General features: G+C 38.9%; 1 protein-coding gene across 2 annotated transcripts in view; it reads right to left on the reverse strand.

Moving 5' to 3' along the window:
- Positions 1–12040, reverse strand: part of dock1 (dedicator of cytokinesis 1) — a 549009-nt gene that overhangs the window by 208774 nt on the left and 328195 nt on the right. The window lies entirely within an intron of this gene.

The following is a 12040-nucleotide window of genomic DNA, read 5'->3' on the forward strand; positions in this document are numbered from 1 at the left end:
CAAAAAAGGGTATGCTTCAATAGCACAGAAGTATTGTTCTATGACTGTAACTCTACAGTACAAATATCTTAATAGCACTTACTGATACTACAAATGATTTATTCAATAAATGAAGAACACACATGTACATGATAATACAAAATACTGCTGCTATTTTATACAAAGGGAATTATTTTGGATGACTTAATTTCAGAGTTTCTTCCTGCTCTAGCTCCGCAGAACTGTATACCTGTATAACTGAGGTCTGTATACCTCAAGTCTGTTTTATCCCCCTTAGTTCAGTCCCTTTCTACCAACATTCATGATACTTCACACACTCTCAATCCTTTCAATAACTTTATGTTCCCTGGTCCTAATCACTATGGATGTCCAGTCCCTATACACTTCTAATCCCCCATCAGGAGGGCCTTAAAGCTCTCCACTTCTTTCTGGACAACAGATGTAACCAGTTTCCCTCCACCACCACTCTCCTCCATCTGGCGGAACTGACCCTCAACAATTTCTCCTTTGGCTCCTCTCCCTTCCTTCAAAGGTAAGGTTTAGCCATGAACTGCTGCATGAGTCCGAGTTATGTCCGCCTTTTCGTTGACTATGTGGAACAGCCCATGTTCCAAGCCAACACCAGCATCACTCCCCAACTGTTCCTAAGCTACACTGACAATTTCATTCATGTGGCTTTCTGCATCAATGCTGAACTAGTCAGTTTCATCAACTTTGCATCCAACTTCCATGCTGCCCTCAAATTTACTTGTTCCTTTTGTGACACCTCGCTCTCATTTTTCAATTTCTTCTTTGCCACCTCTGGAGACAATCTATCAACTGTTATCTTTTATAAACCCACTGACTATCATAGCCACCTGGACTATACTTCGTCTCACTCTGTCATTTGCCATTCCCTCTTCTCAGTTCCTCCATCTCCATTGCAGCTGCTCTAAGAACAATTAAGATGAACTCCTTCTTTAAAGAAAGAGGCTTCCTTTCCTTCACTATCAACTCTGCCTCACCTGCAGCTCTTCCATTTCGTGTACATATGCCCTCACCCCATACTCTCACTGACACACAAGTGATAGGATTGTTCTTATTCTCACCTACCATGCCACAAGCCTCCATATCCAGCATATAATTCTCCGTAACTTCTGTCATCTCCAATGGGATCCCACTACTAAGCACATCTTTCCCTCCCTCCCAATTTCCGCAGGGATCGTTCAATATACAACTCTTTTGTCCACTTGTCTCTCCCCACTGATCCCCCTCCTGCCACTTATCCTTGCAAGCGGAGCAAGTGCCACACCAGCTCCTACACATGCCCGCTCACTACCATTCAGTCCATAGTGTCCTCTACTACATTTTCCATTCCAACATGGCCTCCTCTACTACCAAGATGAGGACCATAGTTTACATTTCCCAGGAAAAACCGAGATGAGGAGATGTAGTCTCAGATGTTCATAATGAGCATCAACTTGCTCATTCTATGGGTGATATTAAGGTTGGGGGGGGGGAAGTAATTAACCAAACCTTCTTGATTTTTTAAGATACTTAGCATCCTATCCATCTCCCTGTAGAACTTCTGGCATAGAGATCTGATCTTCAAACCTGCCACCTTCTTGTTTGGCAATGCTAATGACAGAGTTAGTGGTTTACAAAATAAATGTTATACATGAGGAAACAAAGACAAGGGAAAAAAAGATTACGAGCAGAGAGAATGGAGAAAGAAAAGAAACAGGAGTAATGATGAAATAAAAGTCGAGAAAAATTAAGACAGTATTAACAATGAGATTAAAACAGAACAGAATAGGAAAAGATTACAAAAAGGAAGGAAAAAAAACAAGAATGTAGGACTAGAGGTATCAATTTTAATTCTGAGGAAAGTCATTTAAAATTATAGAGAATCGAAATGTTAACTGTTTCTGATCCATGGTTTCATCAAGGCTGATTTATTTCCCTTTAAACCCCATTCTCTTGCCTTCTCCCCATAACCTTTCACAGCATGGCTAATCAAGAACCTATTAACCTCTGCCTTAAATGCACCCAGTGACCCGGTCTCAACAGCTGCTTGTGGCCACGAATCCTACAGACTCACAAAACTCTGGCTAAAGAAATTCTCCTCATTTCTGTTCTAAATGGACGTCCTTCTATTTTGAGATAGAGGCCCTCTGGTGCTAGACTCCCCTACCAAAGGAAACATCCCTTTCACATCCACTCTATCTAGGCCAGGGGTAGGCAACCTATAGCCCGCAAAAGTATTTTGACCAGCCCACGAGCAAATATTTGGATACCTTTCTTATCTGGCCCGCAAGTGATTTTTCCTTATTCTGAATGTTTCACGCGGCCACACTGATGGACATGCATCGCGTCTTGTTACACTGGCCCCAGGTTCCGTTTTGTTCCAAACCAAACACTGGTATATATGAATGATGGGAATGCCGACTACCTTATTAACGTGTATTGGACACACTCAGTGCACGTACAGGCTTTCAGATGGAATCATTCAAATTTGTAAACAGAAACAGCATCACTGTGTTTTAACAAGAAATCCACACTAAATATCCAGATACTTAAATGTGCTACGATACTTGTTCAATAACTCGCGTTTCGAGATAAAATCAAAGAAAAAATTCCAATAGCAATGAATGCAAAACGTGAGAAGGTAGACACTAAGTGCCAGAATTTCCAAGACACTTGGACATTAGATTACTTCTTCATCGAGCAAGCTGGGAAACCAGCTTGTCTCATTTGCCTAAAAAATGTTGTTGTGAAGAAGGTGGCAAATATCAGGCAACATTACAAGACCTGCCATAGTGGAAATTTTAACAAGTTTACTGAGCATGCAAGGAAAGATGAAGCTGACCGAATGAAGGCTAGTTTCAGGAAACGTCATTTTTTTGCCAAGAAAAGCAGTGAAAATGAAGGAAATACCTGTGCCAGCTACGAAGACTCAAAACATGTTGCAGAAAAGATGAAGCCTTTTACAGATGGAGAGTTTGTCAAAGAATGTTTACTGGCAGTGGTGGATATTATTTGTCCTGAAAAGAAATCTTAATTTGCATCTATTAGCCTGTCAGCAAGAACGATCACATGGCGAGTTGAAGAAATGTCAGCAGATGTTAAAAGTTGTTTAAGTGATGCCTGCAACAAATTGCAATCTTTTTCAATTACGTTTGATGAAAGCACAGACTTGAGAGACACTGCACAACTTACAGTGTTTGTGCGAGGAGTGACCTCAACTTTTCAAATTTTTGAAGAGTTTATTCAATTAATTCCTAAAAAGGACACAATTACTGGAGCAGACATTTTTGAAGCTTTGTTGAAAATGATGTCACAAATGAAACTTAATGTGTCGAAGCTAATTGGCATCACAACTGATGGGGCACCAGCAGTGGTGGGACAGAAAAAAAGCATCATCACATTGCTGCAGGGACAAATGGAAAACCTTGGAATCGCACAGAAACTGGTTAAAATTCATTGCATTATCCATCAAGAGGCATTATGTGCCAAGTCTTTGAAATTAAAGGATGTTATGGACATTGTTGTGAAAGCGGTGAATCTGATCCTACCTCATGGATTGAATCATTGCCAATTTCAACAGTTTTTGTTGGATATGGAGGCAAAATTTGGGGACCTGGCTTATTTCTGCAATGTACACTGGCTTAGCCAAGGGTCAATACAGGAAAGAGTATTTGCATTGCATGAAGAAGTGGCAATATTCCTTGAACGCAAAAATGAGGATGCTTCACATTTTCGGGATTCCGATTGGCTTGCAACCTTAGCATTTCTTATGGACATTACATCTCATTTAAATAACTTGAATTTACAACTTCAAGGGAAAAATTCAGCTGATACATGAGATGTCTGGTCATATGATGGCCTTTCAAAGAAAACTGCAATTGTGGAAGTACCAGTTTCAAAAAGGAAGTTGTACACATTTTCCCACTTTTCAAACAAGTAAAGCACAAGATCCAGGCATTTTTGTGAATATGGTCCAAAAATTGAGAAAAGAGTTTTCATCTCAGTTTGCTGATTTTCACTTGCATGCAGATGAGTTCAAGCTGTTTGCTACTCCATTGGATGCGGAAGTGGACACTGCATCAGAAATTTTTCAAATGGAGTTGATTGAGACACAGTGTGATGACGTATAGAGATCGAAATTTCATTCTGAAGATTGTTACATGCTCACATGGGACAGTGGGATGATATGTCTCTTGACCGTGGGGTGACGTTATGTCATGTGATGGCATGTTCCAAACCGTATTTAAACCAAGCTGCGGTTTGTGACGTAATTCTTGTTTTTATTTTTGTGCAACGTTGCTGTTGCCGGTTGGAGGTTTGGAGGTTTTGTTTGATGCACATTTATTTTTCCCTTACAGTCCAGTATCGGAGAGTAAAGGCAGTACCAGAGATATCCGAATTCAAAGGATTGGATAAAGTTAATATCTTTCAGTGTTTTGAGGAATGATAGACCTTGGTAACTTCATTCAGGAATTGTGGCATGCACATTTGAGTTAAACCCCTGCAAAGTCAGGAAGGTTTGTGCAGTGCTACCCTCCAGTCAAAAGGTCAATTCCTTTTTACTTCCTCATGATTTCTTTGAACAAGGCATCTACTGGCTGTGGGATCGGCAGATTCGTCATTACTTCGAAGGAATCGTTGTTTCGGGGAACTCTCTCCTTAATGACTGTATAAATCACATTGACCTGATGGCATGAACATTGATTTCTTTAACTTCCGTTAATGCCCCTTCTCCCCTTCTTACCCCATCCCTGATTTATTTATTTCCCCCTCTTTTTTTTCTTCCTCTCTCTGCCCATCACTCTTTGCCAGTTCTCCATCTCCCTCTGGTGCTCTCCTCCCCCTTTCTTTCTCCCTAGGCCTCCCATCCCATGATCCTTTCCCTTCTCCAGCTCTGTATCCCTTTTGCCAATCACCTTTCCAGCTCTTAGCTTCACCCCACCCCCTCCGGTCTTCTCCTATCATTTTGGATTTCCCCTCCCCCTCCTACTTTCAAATCTCTTACTATTTTTCCTTTCGGTTAGTCTTGACGAAGGGTCTCGGCACGAAACGTCGACAGTGCTTCTTCCTACAGATGCTGCCTGGCCTGCTGCGTTCCACCACCATTTTATGTGTAGCATCAAGTTTCACATTGATTTATCAAGAGCTTGTATTAAAATTTTCTTTTTTATTATACTTAATTTACACCATTCAATGCATCATGTTCATACGTTTTATGTTTAAAGATTCTTTGTGTCCTTTTAATAGATTCAAAAGATGCCTTGACTAAAATAAATTGCAACTCAGTTGTTTGATTACTAATTGGCATCCTTGGTTAAGCACAAATGATTTTCTAGCATGTGTTATTCATTAATTTGAGGCAAAACATAACTAGATGTATTTAAATGGATAATTCCCATATTTTAAGTTTTTTATGGCATTTATCTGGCCCACTGTCCGCTCATTAATACACGATCCAGCCCACAGAGGCAAAAAAGTTGCTGAACCCCTGATCTAGGCCTTTCAACTTTCAATAGTTTTCAATGAGATTGACCCTCATTCTTCCAAATAACAGCAAGTACAGGCCCAGAGCCATCAAACTCTCCACATTGGGAACCCTTGCATTTCTGTAATTATTCTCATGACCCTCCTCTGAACCCTCTCCAATGCCCAAAACTGCTTAGGATACTTGAAGGACTCACCAGATTTATAGAGCCTCAGGGGCTCCTAGCTTTTATATTCTTGAAATGAATGTTAACATTGCATTTGCCTTCCTCACCACCAACCTGAAAATTAACCTTTAGGGAATCCTGCACGAGGGCTCCCAAATCCCATTACACCTTGGATTTTTGAATTTGTCCCCATTTTGAAAACATGCTTTTATTCCTTGGACCAAAGTGCGTGACTATATAATTCCCGACACTGAATTCCATCTGCCATCTCTTTGCTTATTCTCCTAATCTCTTCTTCCTCAACACTATCTCCTCTCCACCCAGTTTGGTATTGTCTGCAAACCTGGACACAAAGCCATCAATTTCATTAGCCAAATCATTGACAAAGGATGTAAATGAAGCTGTCCCAACACAGACCCTTAGAACCCTAATGCCAATCCAAAAAAGAACCCTTCATTCCTCTCTTTGCCTGCAACCAACCAGCCAAAGCTCTATCCATGATAGTATCTTTCTTATAATATCCTGGGTTCTTACCTTGCTTAGCAGCCTGATGTGTGGCACCTTTTCAAAGGCCTTCTGAAAAATCAAGTACACAACTCCCAATGATTCTCACTTGTCTATCCTGCTTGTTACTTCTTCAAAGAAGTCCAATAGATTTGTCAAGCAAAATTTTCCCTTGAGGAAAACCTGCAGACTATAGCCTGTTTTATCATGTGCCTTCAAATACCCTGAAACCACACCCTTAGCAATTGATTCAAACATCTTCTCAACTACCGAGGTCAGGCCAACTGGCCTATAATTTACTTTCTTCTGTTTCCCTCCCTTCTTGAAGAGTAGAGTGACAATTTTCCAGTCCTCCAGAACCATGCTGGAATCTATAGATTCCTGAAAGACCATTATTAACGTCTCCACAACCTCTTCAGCTACCTCTTTTAAAACTTTTGAGATGTAGTCTATTACGGCTGGGTGACTTATCTGGCTTCAGACATTACAATTTCCCAAGCACCATCTCCCTAGTAAAAGTAACTGCACGCACGACTGCCCCATGGCATACTAGTGTCTTCCAAAATGAGGACTGATGCAAAATACTTATTCAATTCATCTGCCATTTTCTTGCCCTTCATTACTGTCTCTCCAGCAGCATTCTCTAGCAAACCAATATTTACACACATCTTCCTTTTAATCTTTATATATCTGAAAAGAACTTTTGTATTATTTTGACATTATTGGCTAGCTATCCTTTATATTTCATCTTCTCTCCCCAATGTTTTTTTAAAACTTGCCTTACGTTGTTTTAAAAAATATCCCGATTCTCTAACTTCTCAACAATTGTTCCTCTATTATTCCACACCAGCTGACTCACAGGTGAAGTCTCGCCTCACCTGGAAGGACTGTCTGGGGCCCTGAATGGTGGAATCCTTCCAAGTGAGGTGACACTTCCCCTGTGAGTCGGCTGGTGTCATAACTGTGTCCGGTGCTACCGGTCTGGCCTTTTATATATTGGTGAGACCTGACGCAGACTGGGAGACCATTTCGCTGAACACCTACACTCTGTCCGCCAGAGAAAGCAGGATATCCCAGTGGCCACACATTCTAATTCCATGTCCCATTCCCATTTTGATATATCTATCCATGGCCTCCTCTTCTGTCAAGATGAAGCCACACTCAGGTTGGAGGAACACCTTATATACCATCTGGGTAGCCTCCAACCTGATGGCATGAACACTGACGTCTCTAACTTCCGTTACTGCCCCTCCTCCCCTTCTTACCCCATCCCTGATATATTTAGTTCCCCCCCCCCTTATTTTCTCTCTCTCTGCCCATCCTCCATCTCCCTCTGGTGCTCCCCTCCCCCTTTCTTTCTCACTAGGCCTCCCGTCCCATGATCCTTTCCCTTCTCCAGCTCTGTATCACTTTCGCCAATCACCTTTCCAGCTCTCAGCTTCACCCCACCCTCTCCGGTCTTCTCCTATCATTTCACATTTCCCCCTCCCCCCACTACTTTCAAATCTCTTACTATCTTTCCTTTCAGTTAGTCCTGACGAAGGGTCTCGGCCCGAAACGTCGACAGTGCTTCTTCCTTTAGATGCTGCCTGGCCTGCTGCATTCCACCAGCATTTTGTGTGTGTTGCTTGAATTTCCAGCATCTGCAGATTTCCTCGCATCTGACACTAACAATCATTTAGCAGTCAAAGTCACTTAAATCACATTTCTTCCCCATTCTGATGTTTGGTGTGAACAACAATGCAACCTCTTGTCTGCATGCTTTTACGCATTGAGTTGCTGCCACATGATTGGCTGATTAGATATTTACATAAATGTAGGGTACAAGGGTGTACTGCGAAAATACCATGTGACCACCTACATTAACATCGAATATGTTACTAACAGCAGAGGTCTTTGCATACCATAGCCAGGAAAACACTTTGCTATTACTACCCACTCTCTTCTATGACCAAGCCAATTTTGTAGCCAACTTACCATAGATGCTATATGGTTTAATCTTCTGGACAAAATTATCAAAAGGTCCTTGTCAAATGCTTTAAAGTCCATGTGGCCATGTAAAAATTTCCAACAGAGGACATAGCCTTAGAATAGAATGATGTCTCTTAAATAAGAGATGAAGAAAAATTTCTTTAATCACAGGGTGTGAACCTGTGGAATTAATTGCCAGAGAGGCTAGATCATTGGGTTTATTTAAAGTGGATGTTGATGAGCTCTTGTCAAAGGTTACACGAGGAAAGTAGGAGAATGGGGTTGAAAGGAAATCAAATGGTAGAGCAGACTCTTTGGCTGAATGGCCCTACTCTGCTCCAAAATAATGGATACAGTTCAATTCATCACAGGTAAAGCCCTCCCCACATCTACAAGGAGCGCAGTTGCAGGAAAGTAGCATCCATCATCACAAACCCCCACCATCCAGGCCATGTTCTCTTCTCACTGCTACCATCAGTAAGATGGTACAGGGGCCACAGAAGCCACATCACCAGTTTAGGATCAGTTATTACCCCTCAACCATCAGGCTCTTGAACCAGAGGGGATAACTACTCAACTAAATTTGCCTCAACTTTGAGCTGTTCCCATAACCTATGGACTCACTTTCAAGGACTCTTCATCTCATATTCTTGATATTTATTGCTTATTTATAGTAATTACTATTAGTTTGTATTTGCACAGTTTATTGTCTTTTTCACAGTATTTCTTTGTCCGCCCTGTTGGGGTGGTCTTTCTATTCTATTATGTTTCCTGTATTTACTATGAAGGCCCTTAAAAAATTAATTTCAGGGTTGTATATGGTGATATTTACATTTGTACTTTGAAAATAAATTTACTTTGAACTTTCAACCATACCTTATGGTCTTATACGCTGTCCTACCCTTAACAGTCACCTTTGTCACATCCACAAAATACTCATTAAAATTTGTGGGACAGGACCTTTATTGGTATTATTCTGTGTCAATTATTAAATAGGCTATTGCTTAACTAACCTGAAACAGTTCACTGATTAGCATGATTATATAAATCTCAGTAAAGATATCCTACAAGATCATCTGCTGCGCCTCTGTTATGTCCACATTTTATGCCATATAGCTAGCTAGTCTAGCTTCAGTTTAATGATGCTTTATCATGCAGGAACAATATAACTGAATGACTTCTAAAGCCAATTCAGTGGATAGTAAAATTCAATCATATTTGTCAAAGTCTAGGTTAAAAACAGTAGATTTCCTTTCCCAAAGATGTACATGAACCAAATGTATTTTAATCATATTTCTACAGGTTAACAGTTGCTGATATTCATTTAATTAACAACATTTAATTTCTCCAGCTGCATGGTGGGACTTAACTTCATGTCTCTGGGTTATTACATGTCCTTGAGTCTTTGGTTTCTACATTGGTCTAGTATATAATGTAGAAATATTATAAGTTTTTAATATATATATTTTTTAATACACACACACAATTAGTATTAGAAGGGCAAGATTATATATTCACATGCTCATTCGATGGTGTTTTATTTTAGCAGTTATAAAAACAGATGGATTGGTGATTGTGGAGATGTTAAACCTGAAGCGGTCCACAGGCTATAAAGATTATTACTGTGTTGTCAAGAAACAAATCCAAAATAGATAAATGCTTGAAATATGAATAGTACTTTGATATTTTAAGATGATAAACATACAGTGAGTTTTACTTAGTAGTCAGCAGCAAGATGTACTGCACTTGAAAAATTTGTGAGTAAAGATAAATATGTAACTACATGCCTCAGAATATTTAAATATCTAGTCATTTGCGCATAAGATAAATATTTCACCAATATCTGAATAACACAAAAATAAATATAAATAAACAGAAACAGCCCATTTAAAAAACAGACAGATTCTGTCCAGGGTCGACTTGTCAAAGAAGACTGATGGTGAAAGAAGAACACTTTAACAAGATGACCTTTATCACTATCATTTACTCAAAATGGAGAAATCTTGTTCAGACAATGCTACAAAAGGCTGTTAAGAAATGTAACATATTCTACATAACATATGCAAGGTATTATTAGAGCTTGGTAAAATATATTTAACTGTATTCTGTCACCACTCCAAAGAAAATGCATTAATGTGAATTTCCAGTCACGTCACATTGCTGCTTTCATCCATCAAATTGTGCTCTGAAGGTACCTATCCATATAAAAATATGTATGAAAGCAGCATAAAATCATTCTGCATGCATGCAGTTAGGATAGTTGTCTCACCAGATGCACGAAAACCCATTTTCTACAAACAGGTTTTTACAGTTTCAGAATGAATAAAGTGTTACAAGGTCTCAGATTTCAACCAAATTTAATACTTTTCTTTGTCAAGCAGACTTAAAATTATGTAACTGGGATATTGGCATCGATTTCCCACTAGAATAGAAGTTGCTGTCTGCAATTAGACCAAACAATACGATTTGATCCCAATCTACATTTTTTAAATTCAACAAAACAATTGCTATCTCAAATTTAATGATCAATTTAACTCGTTCTAACAAAATCTTACTTCATTTTGTAGCTCTGCCTGACAACATAGCTGAAGGTAGTGTTTACAAGATACGGCAGTCAGTATTCTACAACTAAGTACAGATCATAAAATATCAGGATTTAATCGACTTGTTTTATTTATAATAAATGTAGTGACAGAGCAGGCAAAAATAATGCATGAAAGTGCAATACATAAAACTAATGTTTATCCCATTAGGTATCATTGGCAAGTAACTTGGAATTTAAGTTTTAATTAGGACCATTTCTCAGAGAGAATAACTGAACTTTCTTGCTGAGGATAAGTAACAACAGTTGGACTTACAAAATTAAACCAAATATAGAATAGCATCTAACAGATGCATCCATCTATAGTCAAGAGAGAAAATCCATTAAATTAATAGCTGGTGATTATTAAGTGAATGTCCACATAAACATTGTATTTCATCGTGCACAGTAGATATAAATTTCATATTCTTTGCAGCACAAGTTGGAGTTCTGCTATATAATACAGGCAAAGTTATGAAGTAACAATAATTCTACGCTTTATGGATTTGAAGTTCAAGACACTTATATTGACATTATTGTGACCAAGACTACCATGATCTTGTTTTTCTTCTAAAATGTACTGAGAGGCAATGAAATCATCTCTCTTTTGGAGCACCATGATCTCATCAACCTTGGTAAAAGATAAAAGGCAAATTGAGACATCAATGACTGTATTGGTGATAAAGACGGTATAAAAACATACCAGTCTCTGCAGAAAGGCCATTTCTCTGTGATATGTCCATTGGATAATAAACATAATGTAGATAATAACTACAATAAATTTTATAAAGTGACAGTGATTGCCTCATCCTACAAAACTTACATATTTACAATCTATACAAATGAAGAACTCTTGGAAAATTACTGCCAGAGCAGCTTGTGTCCATATTACTTACATGATAATCTATTTTGATTAATTATTCCTCAAAACTTTTTGTATGCTTATGTTTATGATTTTTTTAAAATTATGTCACTGCAATTCCAGAATTCTACTAGCAGAACATTGATAAAATCTGAAAAACTGTGAAAAATGTTTATTTCCACATCAACTTACCCAGTCAATATAAATCATTAGGCTAGTTGCCACCCCTTGGTGCTAGGTCTTTCGTGCATTACTTACTTTGTCAGATATGAGGGGAGGTAAAGAGAACGAACCAGACTACATAGGGTATGATTTGAGACCAAGGTCTGATAGATAAACAATACCTGCAACATTAAATGTTTCACAATTTAAGCTTTCCTCCCCAAGTTCATTTCCTTGTGTCCTCAGATTCTGCATCAAACCATGTACAATTGTGACAATGTGTAACGATTCACCAAATACAGG

The sequence above is a fragment of the Hypanus sabinus genome, chromosome 22, assembly GCF_030144855.1.
Source record: "Hypanus sabinus isolate sHypSab1 chromosome 22, sHypSab1.hap1, whole genome shotgun sequence".
Lineage (NCBI taxonomy): Eukaryota > Metazoa > Chordata > Chondrichthyes > Myliobatiformes > Dasyatidae > Hypanus > Hypanus sabinus.